Here is a 20036-nt window from a genome sequence, read left to right on the forward strand (position 1 = left end):
AAACATTTATGTGTTGAAAAAACGGCCCTCACCCACAATTTGTGGCATGCTTCATCATAGGGCCCTGCTAACACACTCCGACATATAAATTCCCTTTGGAGTGGAGCAGTAAGGGTGGGGGGACATAAAAGCATATAAGACAAGACCAACAATAATGGCACAAGGACCAGAGACGGGCAACAGAAAAAAACATAAAACTGACTCAGGCTGACCACTTATCCTAATTTATTCTAGTGCAGCCAATAAAAAATTATTGGTGGTGTTTTCAGGAATTAATTACCTGTACACCCCGGGAGGGACCTGAATGGATCAAAGCCACCGCTTCGTCATTGTAGGATAAACCTTGTTCATCCATCTTGGTGGTACTGAATATTCCTATGTGGGGTATTATTACCTAAAAGCAAGATCTCCTCGTCACCAAGAAATGGTTGAGGGTGCTCTGTTAGTGAAGTCAGTTTGCCAACCAGTTGCAGGGTGAGTACAGAAGCAACCATGCTTCTGGGGAGGCTGTCCCTTATACACTCCTACTCTAGTTGTCCTTATCTACCTCGCATTTCTGAGACCTATGTGACTTTTCTACCTCTCCACAACAGTAGTGGTTGATGCTGGTGACTTACGATGCCATTCCTGGCAGCTGGAGCCTGACACTGATAAGGCAAGACATGCATTTGTAATGTTGCTGAAATAAGCCCTGTTGTCTTTTTGTTAACAAGGATTCAAATGTGTTGCAGACTACCTTGATTTATGTGGCATGCCCTGTAAAATGGTTAAATGCTGGTATGTTTGCATGATATACAACACTGAAATAAATACGTGCATATCTCCATACATCAATGCAGTGTCATACTGCAATACACCCTTAAACCTTTAAATTGACACTTATTTTACTATCAACAGCTATATAGAATATAGAATCATTGGTCATGGAAGTAGGGTAACAAAACTTGAGAGGGACCCTCTGCAAAGTGCATGGAGGGGCCCCATCTCTGGACTCGGTATGGAACTCTCAGGCCAAGGTACTGAGCTGTGGGGGATCCTGGAGCTCGGGCACCTACTGCCCCCGCACTTTGGTGGCTGCGAGGGCCTATGTTACGCTGGCCTAATGAGGAATATCAAGGCTTGCTTCAAACAGTTTGTACATAGTTCAATAGAACTCAAATTTTTTGACTTGCAGTATTTTTTAGAACATAAAATAACTTATTCTAATTGCAATACTGACCGAGGGATATATAAATAACTGGATAATCCTTTTGTCTCCTGAATAATCAGATTTGGTCTAAGAAAGCTAAAATGTTTGATTCTTGTAAGGTAGGCAACTCAAGGTGCAGTGTGTTTTCACAAACACTGTACAAAGGATAACTGAGATATGAAGTGTCCAGAAAAGGTACTAACTTAATGTGCTTTTAACACCCATACCATTGGTGTGGTTTCTCAGAAAATCTTGGGAACACCAAGAATCATCTTCTTTCCTCCTAGGAAATGTTTGAAATTTTACTCATGTAATTTTACTCATGTGAAGGGAAGGAATAAATCACTTTCCAGGGTGAGAAGGAAATATCTTGAGGATTAGTGGGAGAATAGGAGACCGGGTTTCTCTGCAGGGAACATGTATTCCCTGTGGAAAAAATAAAATGTGTGGGGTTTAATGGAATTAATTACTCCACAGCATTGTGAAACAAGCATTTGCAATGCAATAGGTCTGCCATTTCTTTGAGTTAGAGTTATTGCCATTATAAATTCATAACTGGACTTTTCACATAAATTGGTCAACCCTGTCTCATAATATTGTCTTTTCCTAGCACATAATTTTAGTGATCCTGCATTTAACTACAGCACTTCCATTTACCTTCTTCCTCTATCTGCAGAAAAAAAAGAAAATGTTTCCATTTAGCATTCTAATTTAAATCTGCCATTCTAATTCCACTAGAATACCACTCTGGCATCATCATTTTGCTAACAATTTCAAAATGTGAAAAATCTTTCCTCGTTTTTGTCACAATATGTTGGTACATATGGAAACCACTACCCTAATGGTCCATATATTATTAGGAGGGAAGTGTTCTGCAAATTATTATATTCTTATGCTGAAAACACAATGTACATGTCAGTGACACTGCCCAGAAGGTAACAGAACAAAATGTAGCCTACACAAGTACTTAATTTTGTCATGTATGCTCTAAAACTCTGCCAAACGTTTCACCCTCCCCAAGTTTAAGGATATTGGTGACCAAAAATTGAGGGATGGAAATAGCATGATCAGTCATAACAGCTTGGAATCTACCTGTGTAGTTTTGCACAGTGTAGATGTTTTCTTATCTATGCCATTAGATAAGTAGACCAACCATAAAAAGGTAATCCTTTCCTCCCCTCTTCCCCCTTCCCTCTCATCTTCCCCCCTTTCCCCTTCCTCTTTTCTCCTCCCTCCCTTCCTCCTCCCTTCTCTTCTTCTCTCTTTCCCCCTCCTCTGTCCATTCCCTTTCTTTTCATTTCTTTTCTTATTCCCTTTTCTTCCCCGAACCCCAGTTGAACCCTACCCCTCCTTTCCCCTAACCTTTTTCTCTTCTCTTATACCTTTCCCCCTTTTCTCCCTTCTGTCCCTTCCCAACTCCAACCTCCCCCACCCAAATCCCTGCGTTTCATATCACTGCTTCATTAAGAGCGCCCGCTTCTGCTTATCGCGGGAGGCATGGGACTACATATCCCATCCTCCCCCGGGTCAGGTGCACACGACGTGGCCACACCCTCTTCACACTCACGCTCCTGGTCTTAAGGCAGGTTCTTTGTCTTCCGAATCTCCCCGGCAGAGCTCCATTGACGGCCGGGGAGGGATTCGGACTAGATACGCCAGTGCGCATCACCCTTTGACGGAGTAAGTCGACGCGACCCGGGTGGCGCCCTTGGATATTACAGATAAGAATTACTCTTCCTGAAGTTCACCTTTTACTTTTGCTAAATTCACTGTTTGATTAACTATTGCCGGCATGGCTCCATTACATTCCAGTGCCTTTGGAACCAGTTGGTACACATTTCTTTGCTACTGTGTTACATTTTCACTTTTTAGCACGTTGTGATATAAAGCAGGGGTCCCCATTCCCTTCCATTGTTTAATTACTTAGGCTAATTCTACATAGGTGAGGACACTCAAAGCCTTTTCCTGAACCCATACTTTGTGCATTTCTGATCTGCTAACAATCATTTCATGCCTCCCTCTGTCGTGTTTATCTTAGTTGCTGCAGCTGTTCTTTTTGTAGTGTGTGACTACAAGGGGACACTCCCCCTCTCCTAGACCAGGGGCCAAATGTCCTTCAATCATAGAGTAAGAGACTGCATTCTCCTTCCTTCCCGCAAGAAGAGGGTTATATTCCTATGTATTGGTTTACCCAGTGCAGTTGGTTTTTAATGTTTTGCATGATTTTCAGCATGCAACTTCACCCTTTTCGTGTGCAGTGGTTTGCTGTGTTTAGTATCACGTACATGTAGTGGTCATGTCACATTTAATTAATTGTTCTCCTCCATCCACAGGCCCCTCGTGTTAAGTAAGCCACAGGTAGGCCCATCTTCATTACATCATTCCAGCCACCTCCTACTGAAGTAGGCCACTTTTTTTCTTCTTAGTACATGACCCTTTAGTGCGTGAACCTAGGGATCCTGAGGCCCTGACGAATATCCCTAGACCTCCTTTGGCTTGAGATTAGTGGGCAGAAATATGTTGGCCAGTAAATAGTAGGTGAATCTTTGAGCTGTTACCCTCTAGAAGCATCCCACTTCTTCTTTTTAATCTCACCAGCAATCGCCACTAATAAAGGTGAATCATCACACAGGGGATTGATTAGGCGTTTTTAGTTTTTCTGTAGCACAACTGGATCCCATCACTATCCAGATAACCTTTATCTCCACACTCACTCCAAGTTCCTTTAACTACGAGTTTGAGTCCGTCCAGATCGTATTATCCTACCTGGATGGGGCTAGGTGGTCATATGATGAAGCATGACACTATATAGTGTGTGAGACCACCTAGTACGTAGGGAAAGATTCCCCTCAACACCATTCCCGGACCACGAATAAGTTCTGAAGTTTGGGATATGCAAACGGTCCAGGGAAAATTAAATTTATTTTGTGCCCATAAGGTCCCCCATACTCCTTGTGTATTTGTTCCTGTTTTCAGGGGAGACAGTATGGGCTTTCATTTCTCTCTCCACTCCTTTCTCGTTGTGATTAAGACTGCCCAGGAGGTAACAGAACAAAATATAGCCTACACAAATACTTAATGTTCTCATGTCTGCTCTAAAACTCTGCCAAAGGTTTCACCCTCCCCAAGTTTAAGGATATCGGTGACCAAAAATTGAGGGATGGATATAGCATGATCAGTCATAACAGCTTGGAATTGACCTGTTTAGTTTTGCACACTGTAGATGTTTGCTCATTTATGCCATTAGATAAGTAGACCAACCATAAAACAGTAATCCTTGGCAATGCCACCAAAAGAGGTAGATCTGCCTGAACTGCCAGGCCATCTAATTATAATCAATTTGCTTGCTGTTTCCACAGAAGCCAAGCACAACTCCCCTAGTAAGGAAAAATGTCCTAGCTATTGTAAAGGAAAGTTTCAATTCTATTAAGGACACGGAGGCGAGGCTTATGTTTATCTTTCTCCACTTTAATAAACAGCGGCCAACGTAAACAGGAAGATTAACAATAAAAAAAACTACTGATCCCATAAAGCTTTAGGTATCAGTGAAGTAAAATAAAAGAATATTGAATGAAACAGCAGTCAATATGGAGGAACCAATCAGCATTAAACAGTCCCACATACAGTCCTTTATTAGTGTTTCCAGCTCCTCATCCGAAGCGCGAGGCAAGCTACAATATGTTTTAGTCATCTTGTGTAACCGTATCGGATCCTAAGAAGAGATAACAACATAGGATTAGAGGAGGAAACTTAAATAATTACAAAGAAGCATCCTGCAATAATGAAAGCAGATATATAACAACCTTTTGAACATATTAGACATAGTTGTTTGTAAAGCAAGTTAAAGAAAAAGAATAGCGTTACTTAATGGTAACGGGGAGGGATCATGAAGATGATAGGGTGGGGTAATCCTCGCTGCCGTGTCCTTAATAGAATTGAAGCTTTCCATTACGATAGCTAGGAACATTTTCATTCTATGTCAAGACCGGATCCTAGGATTATGCTAGTTTAAAGCTTATCCACTATAGGCTACGAGCCATGTCAATTACTGGTTTGAAATAAAATCTTTTAAACGTAGAATTTGTAGACCAGTCTGCAGCATTCATAATATCTTCTTGACAAGCTCCTAAAGACAACGCCTTGGAGGCAATGGCTCCACGAGTAGAATGAGCACCAAAAAGGGCTAAATAAATTCCTGCTTTTTGGATTACCCAAAGTACCCAATGAGCAATAGTTGGAGAGGATACTGCTTTATGCGGTTTTATGAGGGAAATTAGCAGTTGACGTTCACCTGGAGGACGGGTGTCCATAGTTATTTCTTCGTGGCCTTTAAGGCTTTGTACAAAGCATAACTTGGGAAAATCTAGAAAGGCAGGATAAGAAATCACTCTAGAGTTACATTCTGTTCTCCTACCTTCCTTGACCGAACCTCCAGCAGGAGAAAATGTTCTTCTGGAAATATCCAATGCATGAACATCTGAAACTCTTCTACAAGAAATCAGGCAGAGAAGCATAGCTAACTTAGCCGAAAGCTCCTTCCATGACAAATAGTGGTTATGCTGCCAGGATAAAAATACATTTAGTACTAGATTAACATCTCAAAGGGTGAAATAACGAGATCCCGGGGAAGAGACAGTCTGATTCCTCGCAGAAGACGACACACAGGAGGATGCTCTCCTAAAAAAGAACCATTTAAGGTGGAATGACCAGCTGAAATGGCTGATCTAAAAGTATTGATTAAGCAATAAGCTAAACCTTCATTACATCTACGACATCAGTGTCCACGGGTTCGAGACCCCGTCGCAAACACCAACGGGCCCATCGATACCATGCAGACGTGTAGCATTTAGAGGTGCTAGAAGCCCAGGTCTTGTAGAGGAAGTCTTCAGCTTGAATCAAAAGGCCAGGGATCGACCAATGTCCCCTGAAATTTTCCACGCCATTAGAGAGAGAGATCCTTCTAGAACCATTTGATGAGGCATGTTGTTCAGATTTATGAGAATGGTCGAAAAGAGGGGGAGTAGGATTGGAAAATCCCAAGAAAGTTCCAGAAGAACTGGGAACCAAACTTTAGACCTCCAAATTGGAGGAATCTGGAAAATATTGGCTTTTTGGTGACGAACATGGGCAGATATTCGAGTAGTCATAGCAAAGGGAGGGGAAAGCATAGCAGCTCTCTTGACTCCAGTCCTGGAGGAATGCATCTGTGGCATCCGCTAGAGGATCGGGTCTCCAGCTGAAGAATCTTTGAAGTTGATAGTCTAGTATTGAGGCAAAGAGATCTAAAGAGAAAGGGCCCCAACACTTTTGGAGATTGGAAAATATTTTCAGGTGTAGTTTTCAAAGACTGGAATCTCTGAAGTGTCTGGATTGGTAATCCGCAACTTGATTGTCTTTACCGGGTAGGTATTCTGCTGCTTCAGAAATTTGGTGATCCAGACAATAATGCCAAAAACTGGTTGCTAGGTCAGAAAGTGCTTTGGAATGAGTACCCCCAAGATGATTGATATATATATCAAACAGCTGAAACATTATCCATCTTGAAGATGATAGATGTTCAAATAGAGTCTTTGGTCCAACATTGGATTGCAAAAGAACCAGCTAAAGGCTCAAGACAATTTATATGTAACTTTTGTTCATCTGGAGATCAAATTCCTCCTGTGGAAAAATCTCCACACCGTGCACCCCAACCTGATCTGCTGGCGTCAGACTCGATAATAAGGTCTGGTGTTGAGCCAAAAATTGCTCTGCCATTCCAAGCATCCATGTGGGAGAGCCACCAACTTATCTCGTCCTGGGCTTCTTCTGAAAGGGAAATCATGTAAGAATATGATAGACCCATGCGAAGATGAGCAGCCTTTAGTTGTTGTAGAGCCCGATAATGAGAGGGCCAGGAAATATCGCCTGGATGGAGGAAGAGAGGGGGCCTACAAGACGAGCTATTTGCTGAAGAGAAACTTGGTGCCTGGACAGAGTACGTCTCAACTTGTGACAGATTTTTGACATTTTCCCAGAAGGAAGACTTGGAGTGGCTGAAATCGAATCTATGATGAAACCTAGAAAGACTGCTTTTTGAGAAGGAACTAGGAGGAATTTTGCCTCTTTTATGATGAAGTCGAGTTTCTGAAGTAAGTTGAGAGAAAGCTGTAGGTGAAGCGACAACTTTTGATGACATTGATCTAAAATAGGAAAGTCGTCTAAGTATATGATGAGGCGAATCCATTGAGCTCTGAGATGTTCCACCACCGGTTTGAGCACCTTGGTGAAACACCACGGGGTGGAGGATAGACCGAAAGGAATGGTGATAAACTCCTAAGTTTGTTGACGCTAAACAAATTAGAGAAAATGTCTGTGACGTAAAACAATTGAAATTGTCAAATAAGCGTCCTTTAGGTCAAGATGAGCTAGCCAATCTAGTGGATGCAAAATGTTGCAAAGGACCTGAATACTTTCTATTTTGAAATGTTGGAAAATTAACCATTCTTTGAAATCACAAAGATTTATCACTAGTTGCTGACCCCGTCGGCTTTGTCAACTAAAAAGCGATTGCTGATGTAACCGCGAGGATGAGGTTGAGGTGGACATATAGCACCTTTCTCTAATAATGCCGCAACCTCTGAGTTCACCAAAGCAGAATCGTGAGAGGAAAAAAGAATAGGGTGAGGTGTAAGAAGTTGTGTTGGAGTGCCAAGAAACTATGTAAAAAACCTCTAATAGTTTGCTGGACCAATTCATCCCCCATGATTGTTTCCCAAACCTGGTAAAACTCGCCAGATGGCCTCCTACTTTTAGAAGAGAAGAAGGCAGAACTCTTACCTGTATAGGAGGAAGTGTTTGAGCCTCTGCCACCTCGACTTCTGAAACACCGGCTCCTCTGGGGTAAAAGTTAGCAAAGCGTGTTTGATCTTGAGGTTGTCCTGAACTGTAGCTTTGTCCTCTAAGGAGTTTTGAAAGCAAAGGCGGGCGGACAAGTGGCTCCTGCATCGAACAGCCCTATAGAAAACATGGAAAGAGAAAACCTTTTCAATGGATGATTGAGTCTTGTCCAAAGACGTGAAAGTTTTAACAAACTTTTCTAATTCTTTAATAAAAGGTTCTCCAAAAAGTCCTCCTTGAGCAACAAGTCCTGCTTCAGAGTCTGCCAAGTCACCAAGTTTTGGGCCGACCTTAATTAATAGAGAATGGCGCAGTTCTGTTGAGAGAGCACAATTTGCATTTCCTAAAAAGATTATAGCACGCTTTGCCCAGCCTGAGAGACCTTCCAGAGAGATTGCAGATTCTGTAGATTTTGGTCTCCAGCCATGTCTAAAATGTTTGTTAAGGAACCCAAAACATCCAGTTGTTTGTCCTGGCACGCCTGCCAGGACCTATCAATACCCTTCGTAGGGTCTTTCATTAATTTCTGAACAAAAGTGGACATTTTGGGGTCCAAATCAGGAGTGAATGTCACCTTGTCTGGTAAGGACGGTCGGGGACATTCAGCTCTAAGACAATTGCGAGATTCTTTCTCTAAAGGTTTCCCGGTGCAGCCCGCTACGTAAGTGGCTGCTTTGTCAGATGGAGACCATTCAGAAGATCGGGATGGAGAATATCATCAGGGACTAGCATGTCTGATGGTTCAGGCATGGGATCTGAGGGAGGTTTTGAGGATGGAAGTCAAGGCCTAGAAGGGCCTGGCTCATCATCTGGGTCAGTGTAGAAATCAAACAACTGATCACTATTGGAAGAAGGGAAAACAGAAAGCGAATCAGGAGTATCTGAAAGAAAAAAATGTTTGATGCTGCAAAAACAATATGATCAGCCCCTGATTTGCAGTGATTTGCTTCCTCAACATATGCTTGAGTGTCAGAAGCTGAGGAAAAAGGGGTAGAAGAGGATATTTTAGCACACGTGCAATCTGCTGAGACAGTCTTTGTTCAAGAGGACCTATAACCTCTGAGACTGCACAGTAAATAGATGCATCTACTGCATAAAAAAACTCATCTTCATCGTTTAATTCCATTGGGATAGTTTAATATTAGATATAAATAGAATTAGGAATAACCTCTATAAAAAGGATAAGATTCTTGAAAAGAAATGTTTTATGGGAAAACAATCCCTTTTATTATGGTGGTTGGGAGTCAGCCAAATATATGTATGAGTATTAAAACTCTAATATTTTTGAGAAAAAGGGGAGATACTTCACCCTTTGAAAAAATTATTTAACAATAGGAAAAAGCGCCTTGGAGTGTGTCCCTGAAGATATTAAATAATTTGCTCAAAGAAAATATAGTCCCCAATAGGGGCCGCAAAATATATAAATTTAAATGTATTCCAATACAGACCCTGAATATAGAGGGCATTGGGTAAAACACAGAATAACAGACTAAATTATTTTACAGACCCCATTAAAACGGGATGTCACTCTCCAGGCGGGCAGAATGCAGCATGTAATACCAGCACGCACCTTGTCTCTCAGAAAGTGAGAGTTCTAAGCTGAACACCATCGGGACATACATACGTGACGCTCTCGTTGGTGTAAAAGGTCATTTATTAGAACAGGTTTTAAACATCATTACTTAAACATTTAGGTATATCTCCTTTTAAACAGACTTTAACTTAAACAATTCCTTTTCCTTTATTTTCTCCTTAAAATATCTCCCTTCCATTTCCCTACCGTATCTACTCCCCTATTCTTCCCATGCCTTCCCTGCCTGTAGCCTACCCCTCCCCGCTCTGATCCTTCAAATCCTTGTTTTTCCCCCTGGAAGGGTGGACAAGCCCGCACCTGGCTCTCCACCCTCCCCCATCTCCTGCCATCATTCCAAATTCACCTGTCCTAAATGACTGTTAACCGTCCCTACCTGCCCCCTTTTTCTGCCTAACTACGATCACTTCCTTCTGCCTTCCTAAGCTGGGTGGGTGGGTGGTCCTATTTAAACGACCCTCCTAACGCTAAGTCGGCGCAGTGAAGAGGCCGACCCCACCCTCCACCCCCCTTATATCTCCTAACTAAAAGCCCACCCCCACTTACCTTTTACCCAATGAGGCGCCTTGCGCGCCACTTCCTTTTCCCGAAAATGCCAGCGGAGAGACTAGACTGCGTCTCTTCCTCTCCGCGGGCCCCTCCATCGGGACATACATACGTGACGCTCTCGTTGGTGTAAAAGGTCATTTATTAGAACAGGTTTTAAACATCATTACTTAAACATTTAGCTATATCTCCTTTTAAACAGACTTTAACTTAAACAATTCCTTTTCCTTTATTTTCTCCTTAAAATATCTCCCTTCCATTTCCCTACCGTATCTACTCCCCAATTCTTCCCATGCCTTCCCTGCCTGTAGCCTACCCCTCCCCGCTCTGATCCTTCAAATCCTTGTTTTTCCCCCTGGAAGGGTGGACAAGCCCGCACCTGGCTCTCCACCCTCCCCCATCTCCTGCCATCCAGAGAAACCCGTGAGGCGTTTCGCTGCCCCACCCTCTCTTATTCCCGGGTACACAAATTTGTACCCCATACGCTTTCTAACATCAGTCTCAGTTCTGTGATATAGTATACATTGCCCAACTGTGATAAATGGACCCCGTCATCGCGAAACAAAACTTGTTCTTGTTCTTTTATGTCCCCGTGTCTCAGAACTTTGATCCCCTGGGCCCAGCAGAAAACTCTCATAGCTCTGTTCAATTTTTTCCGAGCCCGCTCTATGGCTCCATGATTGATAGCCCCTCTCCAAGCCCTTCTCGGCACAAATTCCGTCCATATCAAACATGTTCCACATAGTTTTTGTTTTAAAAGTTCCAAATCCCTCTGCATCAGTTGAATCAAAGTGAGCCCCGATAGTTTCACCAGATCATTCTCCCCCAGATGTATCAATAACAAATCTGGGCACCCCCACTGAGGCAAGTTACTCGTGATAAATGGAAGCAGGCTCCCCCACCTCATACCACTCTTGCCCCACCAACGCACTTCATGGTTTCTGCTGGGCAGTCCCAATGATCTGCCGTAAATTTGCTTCTCTGCAAATTTCGCCGCCCAATGCACAAACGAATGGCCGACCAACCATGTCGTCATCTTTCCCTTCTCTGGCCCAGCCACGCAACCTGTAAAGAAAAAACATTGTAACAACTGCCTGGATACACAAACTCCCCTCCACCCCCATCCCTCCTCTTCTGTCTGTTCCGTATCCTTCACAGCCTAACGTATCTCTCGCAGCACCTCGACTTCCATCTCCCTATGGCCTTGATCTTAGCCCAATCCCATCCCAAATGTGCCGCCTCTGTTGCCGCGCCAATCCTAAAAGAGTGCGTTCCATAGTCACCTGCGCGCCGCCCTATCCTTCCAAGGGCCATTCTCATAACTTGTAAAAGTTGGTAACTCGTTAGCTTCTTTCCTGACGCATGCATAAAAACACCTGTTTCACCTGCCCTTGGCCATCTGGCTTTGAAACTGACCCATTCCTCAACCGGGCAAGCTAACTCCACACCCCCCTTTCTCAACCATATCCATTTGCCTTTCCCCAGCTGGTCAGTTTTTGACCGTCTTAACCATATCCCCAACCTGTCTCTATGCACGCATACCTCTTTTCTCCTTACCCCGATTTCTTTTCCCACCCCCAACAACTCTGATACTCTAAATGCGCCAGAAAACATCCACAACATACATAACCTAAATAAGCCCACCTCGTATTCATCGCTACAACAAACTGGTAGCACCTGTACCATCTCTACCAACATTTCGAAAGTAATGGGCTCCCTTGCTGGTTTGTCTCCGCTCGCTCTAACCTTGCTCCATCCCCTCAGCATTTTGCCCAATAAGTCATTGCGCGCTGGATCATAACCGAAAAACAATTTGCCATAGAAAGACACACCGGCCAGTTTCCCCCAATTGTGGCTGGAGATAAACCCTCCCCGATCAGAAAAAGCACGAAACGTCTAGTCCTGGCTTCAAGCATTGGCAGGCTTTGTGCCCAGAAATTGCCCCAAAACTGTTCAAAAGATTGAAACTCCAACCATGCCATTCTGTAATTACGCCGCGTGGATACTGCTAATGACATCTCCACCAGCCCTGTGATCATCATGCCCCCCATTCCCAGATGTCTGCCGGGACCACAGTCTTGTTCTGATCCGCTCCAGGTGCCAATTCGCGGAAACGCCGCCACTGTGAACGAGATAGTGAGTCTGCAATCTTGTTGTAAATCCCCGGTATATGTGCAGCTTTAAAAATAACATTCAATGACAGGCATAACAACATGAACTGGCGCAACAAGCGCAAAACTCTGAGGTCCCTTGCTCTCTGTCTATTGACCAATTCTACCACTGCCATATTGTCTATCTGAAAAATCACTGTCCTGTTAGCTAATTCTTGACCCCACACTGCCAGTGCAACTAAAAGGGGAAAAAACTCCAAAAAGGCGATGCTTCTCCCTTGCTGCATCCAAGATGCCGGCCATGTCTCCGCACACCACCTCCCGTCCCAATACAAACCAAAACCTGATGCTCCTGCTGCGTCTGAAAAAATTTGTACTTGCCATACCGTGTCCGACTCTCCAAAAGACATCAGCACTCCATTGAAATGTCTCAGAAAAATCTCCCACACTCTAATGTCTTCTCGTAACGTCAATGATACTCGTATCCTGTGGTGCGGAAGCACAGCACCTGACATGGAAAGTCCCAAACGCCTACAAAAGGTTCTACCTCCCCTAACTACCCTGCACGCAAAATTAAGGTATCCTAACAGCCTCTGAGCCATTCTCAGGTCCATCTTGCGCAAAGTGCGCACCTCCGCCAGGCAATCTAGCATTTCGCCCACTTTTGCCTCTGGCAACCTGGCGACCAAATTTTTTGTATCCAGTTCAATACCCAAAAAGGTTAAAATCGGCACTGGGCCTTCTGTTTTTTCTGGAGCCAAAGGCACACCTGCCTGTTGTGTCAGCTTTTGGAAAGCGTCCAGGGCCCGCCCACATGCCCCAGATGCCGCTGGCCCTACGAATAGGAAATCGTCTAGGTAATGCGTCACCCACCTATGACCACTTGCTCTTACGAAAACCCATTGTAAAAAGGTGCTGAAAGTCTCAAACAGAGCACATGATATCGAGCAGCCCATGGGCAGCACCCTGTCCACATATATGTTGCCATCCAGCTGCATGCCCAAGATGTCAAAATCTGCCGGATGAATAGGGAGCAGTCTAAAAGCTGATTGAATGTTGCATTTTGCCAATTCCGCCATCCTGCCACATTTTAAAACTAACTTTATTGCATCATCAACTGATGCGTAAATTACTTTTGCGTCCTCTTGGGCAATAAAGTCGTTGACCGACGTCCCTTCCGGCCAAGACAAATGATGAATCAACCGGAATTCTCCTTGTGCTTTCTTGGGTACCACTCCCAAGGGGGATATCATAAGGGTGTCACTTGGCCACCCAGAGAATGGGCCTGCTATTCTGCCTAAGGCTACCTCTTTTGCCAATTTTTCATGCACTATCTGCGGGCGTTCTTTGGCTGACCGCAAATTGTCAGCCCATCTACGTTGCCGAGGGCCTTGGTAACCTATTCTAAAACCTTCTCTAAAACCCCATTTGAGTAGACGCGCTTTATCCATGTCTGGGTATCTATGCAACCATGGTAACAGAAATTCCAGTCTAACTGGTGTAGGCCCCTTTTGGCGCAGGAGTGCCATGCCCCCCTCTCCCTCTAGCAGCCCTCCACTGTTCAGCTGGGCTGGACAAGGAGAAACATTGGGTGACTGGATGACGGCCCCCGCACTTGGAACAGTCGTGCTTGAACCTGCATTGTGCCCTGGAACAAAAACCTTTGTTAAAGTTCCAACAAGCCCCTGCTGTTGTCCCTGTTGTCTTAGTGGTATTGCCCGCCCCTCCCTGGGCGGGGTGAGCTTGAAAGGGCTTGTAAGTCACTGGCAGGCCACTCGCAGTGTGAGTGGACGCCGCTGTCTGCGCCGATGCCATCCATTGCATCCACAATTCGGGGTCCACGTCACCCCACGGTTTCTCCGGATTGACACTCACCCGGGCCCTGAATTCCTCATCGTAACTGAGCCATGCGAAACCTCCAAAATGCATTTGGGCCTTCCTAATTATATCCATGTATTTAAAAAGTGCAATGGCCCTGTCCGGGTATTTCTCGCAGTATATACTGGCGAATATCAAAAAGGCCGATGTCCAGTTATCCATTGTTATCGGCACCCGAGGCCTACGTGCTAGTTCCCATTCCTCCTCCTTGGACCCTTCCTTTGCCTGTATGTCCCTATGCAACAGTTTAAACACGTCTACATATTCGTGTTTCCATATTTTATTTTTTGTTTTTTCGGTCACATGCGAACCTAGTGGCATGGCCAAACCCATGTACGGCAGTCTTCTTCTGTGACCTCCCCCTTCCTTGTCCTCTACCGTCTTTTCTCCCGTATCCACCTTTCCCGTCGCGGCCGTACCACTAGCGGCAGAGCCTTCTTTTTCTTTGTTCTCGACCGTCTTCTGAATGTCGCCATCACCTGCCTTTTCTAAAATACACCTGTCTCCTACCCCAATGGACCTTCTTGTGTTAGCCTCCTTTATTATCCCACTCCCTTCTCCCCACACTGACCACCAATTCTTACCTCCAGCGGTGTCTCCCAAACTCCTTGGTATTCTTTTCAGGCTTCTGCCACGCGGCGTAACCTGCCGACCACCAGTTGGGCCTTCCAGCGGAGCTGCCACCTGTAAAACAGAGCACGAAGAGGTTGCGCCGCTCTTGCGCCCTCGCCCGCTACCCTTTGTCACTGTGTTCACCTCCCAATCACGTATTTCGCCGTCCTCCCATTCATCCCCTTCCTCCTCATAATCCAGTTCAAGTTCATCATCTCCTTCCCATTGGCCTTTTCGCTGGCCGAAATCTCTAGTATTAGTTGATGTACTCGCACTTGTTTCCAAAAGCGCATGACGCGTGTCCTCGGGACGATGTCCATGATCCCTCGATGTGGAGAAGGCCGCCGCAGACCCCTCCAGAGCTTCGTGCCAACGCGTTTGAGCCGTATTGCGCTCAGTCGGCGTATTCCGTCTCTTGCCAACCTCTATCGTTGGCATTGCTACCCTTCTGCCCCCGTGACCGTCTGCGTCACCGGGTTTCACTGCGCCTACTGCCCCTTCGGCCGCTCGAGCCTCTTGTCTCTGTTCTCCCCTTGCCTGTGGCACCCATACCCAGCTTCCACTTCCCTGCCCTGATTGCCGTGTCCCTGCCTGCCCCCTGGCCTCACTGGTTTTTGGGGTTGACTCGCTGCGGGCCTGTGCCTCGTCCCTGTCCTTGCATAGCTGAGCCCACCTGGCCTCTGTTTCTGCAACGGCCTTGCGCTGTTCCTTTATCCTGGCCTCTAAATCCCATGTCTCTGCCTGGTCCCAGGCCCCCTGCGTGTGTTGGCTCAGGTCCCCCACGGTGCCTGCTCCCTGTGCTGCCTTAACTTTTCCTCCCCGCGCCTGGCGAGGCGCTGCCTTGGCCCTCCCTGGGCCACCCCTGTGTCTTCCGGCATATTTTCCTCTTTTCTTTACGGCCGCCCCGAAAAAACCAGGGCTGGGGCCCTCCCCCCTGTGGTATGACAAATCTAGGGGGGCGAAATCCCCACTGATCCCCGGTATGGGTTGTTCTGCCTCCTTGTTGTGCCTGTCGTCCCCAGCCCCCCCCTCAGAGTGGCCTCCGCTGCTTGCTGGGTCCGCGCCTGCCTGAGCGTTAGCTGTCCCTGCGTCCTGCGTGACCTGTGTCTCGCCGCCAAACATCAGCGGGCTCTGGGTCCCGTGAAGGGCCTGCTGCGCAATTGCGCCCTGCCCAGGGGCTACAGATACGTCATCCCTCTCCCCATCAGAGTCCTGTGACTCACATGCCGCTATTGCTGCCGCTACCCGCCCCGATGCCGCCCTGCTGGGGCGTGTCATCCCCACCCAGGCCTGGTCTAGGACCCCTGGTCTGAGTAGATCCGCCCTGCCTGCTTCTCCTAAAACGCGTAGTGCGGCCCTTACTGCCTCGGCGTCGTGGCCTGTGGCCATGTTTCCGGCTGGGCTGTCTACTGTTGTTCTGCTGTGGTCTTACTAGCTGATTCCCTGTTGTATCTCTGTGCCAATATCTCAGTTTTGTATTTATTTTATTTTATTATTATTATATATATATATATATATATATATATATATATATATATATATATTTTTTTTATTTTTTTTTTTTTAAATTTTTTAACCACTTTTTATTTATTTATTTTTTGGTACCCTTGTGTACCCAAATTGGCTTACGCCCGTGTTCTGGGTGCCCTTGTAAAGTCCCCTATGCTGGGGAGGTGGCCCGTTGCCTAAACCAATTTATTGCCAAGGAAAGTTTTTTTTTTTTTTTTTTTTTGGGTGCCCGATGGGCCCTCCCCGGTCCTAGCGCGCTTCCTACCTATCCTGTGGCCCCGCGCTGGGGTGTGGCGGCGCCTCCGTGTCAGCAAGGCCTGTGCCTGCTGATCTACTGCAGCGCGTCTCCACGTGGTGCTGTAAGCCCCGGGGGGCCACCTCGTGCCGACGCGTGTCTCCGCGCGCTGTTTGTAAGATGCCTAAGGGTCGGCCTCCCCCGTTCCAGCTTCGGTTGCTAGCTGGCCTATAAATGCCCAGGGGGGGGGGGCGCTTCCCCCGTCTCTGACGCTCGTGTCAGTGCCCGAAGGAGCCGGCCTCCCCTTCCCGGTGCCCTTCCCTTTTTAAATACTCCTCGAGTCGCTGGGCCTAGCTGCCAATATCCCCCCACAGCGCTAACTACCCCACTTAAAATGCCCTGCCTCCTTACCTCCTTCTGCCTATTTAAACGACCCTCCTAACGCTAAGTCGGCGCAGTGAAGAGGTCGACCTGACCCTCCACCCCCCTTATATCTCCTAACTAAAAGCCCACCCCCACTGACCTTTAACCCAATGAGGTGCCTTGCGCGCCACTTCCTTTTCCCGAAAATGCCCGCGGAGAGACTAGACTGCGTCTCTTCCTCTCCGCGGGCCCCTCCATATTAGCGCGAGCTAGTCAGCCAGACGCCATCTGGTGTCCGACTCACAGCTGAGTTTCAAACAGTAAAATTCAGTCGTGAAAGAGCGGGTGAAGGAGAATCAGGAATAAATAAAATATGAAAGTACCACAACCCAAAGAGAAGAAATTTTACAAGAATTCTAGGCAATGGATAGAAAAATACGACTTATTTTTGGCTGCTAGCAGTGAAGAAAGAGGAGCTGGAAACACTAACGACTGACTATATTTGGGACTGTTTATTGCTGATTGGTTCCGCCATATTGACTGCTGTTTCATTGGGTATTTTTTTATTGTTCTTCACTGATACCCAAAGTTTCATGGGATCAGTAGTTTATTATTGTTAATCTTCCTGTTTATGTTGGCTGCTGTTTATTAAAGTCGAGAAAGATAAGCATAATCCTTGCCTCCAGTCCTGACATAGAATTACGTAATAAAAAAAACTTTAAAAGATCAAAGAATGCTTACAATCAAAAATCAAAATGGACAGCATATTAAAAGCTTTAACTGTCGTTATCACGTTGTTTAAAAAAACCTATTGCAGCAATCCCATCTAGTGAGAATTAACCTGAAGCAGAGAAAAACGCCGGGCACCAAACTGTTTACTGGGGGAGAGGGAAACAGAGACATTAGATATTCTAGCCTATTATAAGACACCTCTCCATGGCCCAGAATTTCAGCTTTCAAACCGCCTGTTTGAACAAACCCTGATATTTTGCCCGAGACGTCCAGACACCCACACATGTTCTGTCTGGCCCACGGTACCATATTAAAGTTGCACCACGCCAGTGCGGCCCAGCAAGACCAAAATGCAACTGAGATTGCTTTTCCTGCTCGGATACACATTCTGGCAATTCTGGATGAACAGCACCTTTTGGGCAGATCCTAAACTGATTTACGTATGGTCAGACGGTCCCCTTCTGAAAAGGCACCAAACAGTGAAATTAAAAGCTGACCAAGTACGTTTTCTTTGCATTAGATTGATTCAAGTGCTTTTATCGACTGTTTAATGCTACAAACGGAGGCACCGCTCTGATCTTTAGGCATGGATATTAGGAGTGTACACGGGAGTATTAGAAAGAATGGCTAAAAGATTACGAACGCACAAACCCCCCACCAATCCTTTCTTTGACAAATTTATGTGAAACAACACCCTAAAATAGCCCAAACATGAACTTCAATCACATGTGGTGAAGTTATTCTTGGGACTTCCACAATCCGCTTGATCTTCGGTGTCAGATATAGACAGCTTTCACATTAGCTGCACACTTTCCGATCTAGTCCCTTCATCGTCTGTGATGCTGCAGAAGGATGGCGCTCTGGTCACCTAAGATAATTAATAATCAATAAAAAAATGTATAATAAAGTAATAATTGTTAATTACAACTTAAATTCCCACCCTCTAACCCTACAAACTCAGCATCATGCATCTAAAATATAACTAAAATATATGATTACACAATTTATGTAATTAATAATCAATTAAATAGTTAATAAAAATGTAATAACTGATTGTTAGTTAATGATTACCTAATTAACTTTCTACCCTATACCCTCTAAAAGTTTGGGTGCCCATCATGCTGTAATTTCCCACAGTGTGCTAAGAATTACCAATAAAATGTCTGGGGTAATTTCCATTAAGTCAAAGGTGGTCCTAGTAAAGGGCATGGGCACCTGATGCTCTAAATAGCCCACGTTCTTAGAGTTCAAGTCACATGGCCCACTAAGCAGAATATTGCCATGTTGAGGGACACAAACACATGTAAATGCAAATTTAAACACACAGACGCACACAGAGACACTCTCATCCAATGGCAATGAATTGCAAACATCTACAGACACATAACAACACAAGACATACCCTCACAAATACATGTGCATGTGCATGCACACGCATACACACATTAATGCATGTACACCATAGCCAACCCTGAAGCATAATACATGTCTTACTTACCTAACTCCTGTGGTCGCACCAATCCTGGCTCTCCTTTCCACAATGGGGCCATATTGCCTCCCTACAAATCCTCCATCAACTGATGTGCTTGACAGACTCATATACACAGTTTAATTGACAACGTCCGACCTACTACATGGCTAATCATAATGTGCCAGTTTCATTTTGATTGACCGAGTTGCTGGACTGATGTATAGGAATGGAGGCGGGGCTGAGTGAGGAAACCAAAGCAGGACCACAAAACGTTGCTCACTATCAACCAACCTTTCACACCCTTGTGGCAGATCCTTCTTTAGGACAATGAGTGCTAGACTTATCATGTATTTATACAACAGAAATGTACGCTCTCTGAAACCTCGAGAACTAATCCCTAGGCACTATTCTCATTGCTGTACAGGTAGTGCTTGTCTATTCCCCTTGCAGCAGGCAGTGCAAAACCAGCTTTCAAAACATTAAACAAGCGTTTGAAATGCCAGTCAATAGATGCGGCTTACAAATGAAGGTGTTTCTGCAGTGAGGATGTATTTAGGTGCATGTGTGGGTGGGCGAGTGGATGTATATGAAACGATTCCGTTGTTTGATCAATCTGTAGATGAGGGCATGGTGGCTAGTTTAAAGTGACTGAATACAAGGATGGAAGAGTGGGTGGATGGATGGCTCGATGATTGGTTGTACATGAATGGATGAAGTGTCAAGGCCACTGTGTGGGTGGAAAGTGTAGTGTGGCCGAGGCAACGGCAGTGTAGGGGAGACAAGGACAGTGTGGAACTGGTCCTGACGGATCTCAGACCTATTAGTAATTAAAAGCTGATTATAAACACGGGTTCCTTTTGGGCCCCTATACTAATGTCCTAAACTTAACCAGGCAAAACACTGATACATTTCACAAAAATTAC

General features: G+C 45.4%; 1 protein-coding gene across 1 annotated transcript in view; it reads left to right on the top strand.

Annotated features, from left to right (window-relative positions):
- The first annotated feature begins 2759 nt into the window (after positions 1 to 2759).
- The window catches only part of LOC138246875 (uncharacterized), a 204523-nt gene continuing 187246 nt past the window's right edge, over positions 2760 to 20036 (top strand). The window contains exon 1 of the mRNA XM_069201626.1: positions 2760 to 2869. The gene's annotated coding sequence lies outside the window, so the exon portion shown is untranslated. The remainder of the gene's footprint in view (positions 2870 to 20036) is intronic.

Source organism: Pleurodeles waltl, chromosome 1_2, assembly GCF_031143425.1.
Source record: "Pleurodeles waltl isolate 20211129_DDA chromosome 1_2, aPleWal1.hap1.20221129, whole genome shotgun sequence".
Lineage (NCBI taxonomy): Eukaryota > Metazoa > Chordata > Amphibia > Caudata > Salamandridae > Pleurodeles > Pleurodeles waltl.